The 4352-nt window shown below is 30.4% G+C and overlaps 1 non-coding gene across 1 annotated transcript; it reads left to right on the top strand.

Moving 5' to 3' along the window:
- Nucleotides 1–1584: 1584 nt before the first annotated feature.
- LOC139903034 (small nucleolar RNA R71) lies at nt 1585–1691 on the top strand. The gene has a single exon (XR_011777882.1). It is a non-coding gene; the product is annotated as a small nucleolar RNA R71 (small nucleolar RNA).
- Nucleotides 1692–4352: the final 2661 nt, after the last annotated feature.

The raw sequence follows: 4352 nt of genomic DNA, 5'->3' as shown, positions 1-4352 counted from the left end.
ACTTAGGGTCGGTTTCTTACCAAACACGTCTATTATTGCTTTAGCCGTGTTTAAGAATGGTCTTCCTAATATGAGAGGAACTCGAGAATCTTCTTCCATGTCCAGAATAACAAAATCTACTGGAAATACTAAAGTACCAACTTTAACTAGCATGTTCTCCATTATCCCTCTAGGATATTTTACTGATCGATCGGCTAGTTGTATGCTTATTCGTGTTGGTTTCAATTCTCCGAGGTCTAGTTTAGTGTATAGTGAATACGGCATTAAATTTATACCAGCACCTAAGTCTGCCAATGCTTCTATTGAACTAAGACTACCCAAAAAATATGGAATTGTGAAACTTCTTGGATCTGAGAGTTTTTCTGGTATCTTATTCAACAGCACTGCAGAACAATTAGCATTGATAGTAACAGCTGAAAGTTCTTCCATTTTCTTTCTATTTGTGATTAGATCTTTCAGGAATTTAGCATATCTTGGCATTCCTGAAATCACATCAATGAAAGGAAGATTGACATTTATTTGTTTAAACATATCCAAGAATTTGGATTGCTCGGCTTCAAGTCTTTCTTTTCTCATTTTACTTGGGTAAGGAAGCGGTGGTTGGTATGGTTTAACATAAGGCTTTGCCTTAACTGTGTTATCTTCATTAACCTTTTCAACTACCAGTTCTGATTCCTTCTCTTGTTCAGGTTGTGGTGCCTGTGTAGTAGGAATAGCGTCATCAGAAATTACAGGGATTTCAGGTGGTTTAAGTGTAATACCACTTCTCGTGGTAATGGCTTTAGCTGTTTCATTCTGGGGGTTCGCATTTGTATCGCTAGGTAGACTTTCCGATTTTCTTTCACCTATTAACCTTGCTAGGTTACTCACTTCTTGTTCCAGATTTTGAATAGCAGCTTGTTGATTTCTAAATGCTTGAGCATTTTGTTCATTAGTTTGTTTTTGAGATGTGAAAAATTGAGTTTGAGATTCAACTAGCTTCGACATCATGTCTTCTAAATTTGTCTTTTTATCATCGATTTGTGGTGGTTTAATTGGAAAATAGGTCTTTGCTGATTGTAAGTATTATTAGATACTTGTTGATTGCTAGGACCTTGTTGGTTGTTATATGGAACATTTCGGTTATAATTCTGGTTTTGATTGTAGATTGGTCTTGGCGGTTGATAATTATTCTGATAATTATTTCCAGGCCTTTGGTTCATGTATGAAACATTCTCTCTTTGTTCCATTGTTTGTTCAATACTAAGACAATCTTTTGTCAAATGTGGTCCTCCGCACTGCGCACAACTAATTCGTATTGAGTGAATATCTTTAGTCATCTTTTTCATTCATCTCTCGAAAGCATCTATCTTTGCTAAAATGGAATCAAAGTCATGGCTAGAATCGGCTCTAGCTGCTTTAGATGATCTAACGATATATTTTTCTTGATGCCACTCATGTGAGTGGGAAGCAGTGTTATCAATAATTTTGTAAGCTTCAGTTGCGGTTTTCTTCATAATGGAACCACCAGCTACTATATCGATGTCTTTGCGTGTAGTAATGTCGCATCCTTGGTAGAATATTTGTACTATTTGATAAGTGTCTAAACCATGTTGCGGACATCCTCTCAACAACTTTCTAAATCTTGTCCATGCTTCATATAAGGTTTCATTTGGCTTTTGTGTGAACGTAACAATTTCTCCTCGAAGTCTCACGGCTTTAGATGCCGGAAAGAATTGTTTAAGAAATTTTTCAACTAAAACATCCCATGTATCAATCGCCCCTTCAGGTAACGATTCTAACCAATCTTTGGCTTCTCCCTTTAAATTCCAGGGAAATAACATGAGATAGATCTGTTCATCCTCCACTTCTCGAATTTTAAATAGAGTACAGATCCTATTAAAGGTTTGAAGATGTTCATTTGGATCTTCCTTCGGTGCACCACTAAATTGGCATTGATTAGTTACCATGTGTAGGATTTGTCCTTTGATTTCATAATCTGGCGCATTAATATTTGGTTGAGTAATTGCGTGACCTTGGCCAGTGCGTTTAGCTCTCATTCGGTCTTCCATACTTAGAGGTTCCAGATTTTCCATGATTGAATTTGTTGAATCTGAATCACTAGAGGATTCTGATTTAATGATTTCTTCCTCGACAATCTCTGGATGAGTGATTTGTGGTTCAGGAGGAATGATTAGTGGTTCAGGATCTCTGAATTTTCCCTGAATATCCTCCGGATTCTCAATTGTGAGGTCGGGTTCAAAAAATGGATTATCGAAAATTTGAATTGGAGTACTTGGTCGACTAGATGACGATTCTAAAGAAAAATCAACGGCGACAATGTTGGCTAGATGTCTTGATCGAGTTATAGGTTGTGATCGTATAAAAGGTGGTGAACGTTTTGCTCGGTGCATTCACTGAATATCCTATTAGTTATAAAAATAAAAATTATATAAGTTATCAAATTAATTGACTTTTCTGATTATGCCCACATTTCGAATAGCCAATAGATGCAGCAGGTAGCTAGGACCCTTTAAATCGGAAGCCCACAACTCGCCACTAACAAATCCAACTATTACTACGAACCAGAAAATTTTGGATGTCTATCAATTTAACCACTTAAAATAATTTTTTCGTTGAAATTTAAAGAAAATAAAGAAAACTCTATGTCCTAAAAACTAGAGCGTCGAGAAATAAGAAAGAAAAAGATTGCGTCGAAAAACGTCGAAAAATAAAAGGTCGAAAAATAATAATAAAAAAAGTAAAGCGTCGAAACTTAAAAGTCTAAAAACTAAAAATTAAAACTTACGTCTAAAGGTATTAAGGCTTAAAAGGAATTCTATATCCAAAACGGCAATAACTTAAAAAGTACTTAAAATCTTAAAATGGTGTCGCAAAATTCTAAAGTACCTAAATCTTAGTCTAAAGAAAAAGTACTTAAGGGATTTTACGGCAAAGCCTAAAAATCTAGAAGTATAAAAATAACTACGGAAAAAATACTAAGTTTAAAACTAATTACGAGTGATAAATATTACAAAATAAACGATAAAAATACAAATTATAACTAAAATGATAAAATACAAAAATACAAATTTTATAAAAATATTATTTTTATATTATATGTATATAAAAATATTAATGTATATAATTAATAATAATAAATAAACTTAATATTACAAAGTATATATTAAAACTAGAATTAATAATTAATATTTAAAGTAAACCCTAATAATAATAATTAATATAAATTTAAACCCTACGCATAGTTACTGTTTTAAAGTACCTGGCGTGTCAGACCACCCCATGCGATCACATGGGGTTTAAGTGCTGAAACTATGCGGTCGCATGGACATGAATGTTCAGATAGATGCAGGTCAGAATTCGGCAGGTTCAGAGTTTTTAATAATTTTTTTTTTACTTTATATTCTTTACTAAGTTTATATAAGTAATATTTATAACAAAATTTTTTTGTTTAAAAAAAAACTAAAGAAAAATACTTTTATACTTTATAAAATATATTTTCTTTTTACACACTTAATATATATATATATATATATATATATATATATATATATATATATATATATATATATATATATATATATTATGTTTCTTTTTATATTTTAACAACTTATATATTTTTACAAGACTAACTTAAGGACTAAATTTTTTTTTAAATAGCGTTTCGTTTCGGCGTTGATGAGATCCCCGGCAGCGGTGCCAAAAATTACTTGATGTTATGCGAGGTGTATACGAAATAGTTATATTTTTACTACGAAATACTATTAAATATGATACAATTTTACACAAGTTATTTATTTATTTATAGAGTGGATATACCTAAACCTTACTACAACACTATAGGTAGTGTGCCTAATCGTACAGTAGTGTAGTTTTTAGTAAGTCCGGTTCATTCTGCAGGGAGCTAGCCAAGTTTAACGCTATATTTTTTTAAAACTATATTTGTGTGTGTATATATATATATATATATATATATATATATATATATATATATATATATATATATGTATGTGTATATATACATATATATATATATACATATATATATATATATATATACATATATACATATATATATATATATATATATATACGTATATATATATATATACATACATATATATATACATATATATATATATATATATATATATATATATATATATAAGTAGTATTATTATTATAAAAGGGGGTTTTTACCGTTTAATGACCGGTTTGTCGATTTTAAAACTTAAGTTACAATTAAAACCTAATGTAAAATATTAAAAATAAATATAACTTAATTTAAAACGTAAAGTAAATGATGATAATAAAATTGCGATAAATAAAAGTGCGATAAATAAAATGACAAT

The sequence above is a fragment of the Rutidosis leptorrhynchoides genome, chromosome 3 (assembly GCF_046630445.1).
Source record: "Rutidosis leptorrhynchoides isolate AG116_Rl617_1_P2 chromosome 3, CSIRO_AGI_Rlap_v1, whole genome shotgun sequence".
Taxonomy (NCBI): domain Eukaryota; kingdom Viridiplantae; phylum Streptophyta; class Magnoliopsida; order Asterales; family Asteraceae; genus Rutidosis; species Rutidosis leptorrhynchoides.
This window is presented reverse-complemented; position numbering and strand designations above follow the sequence as displayed.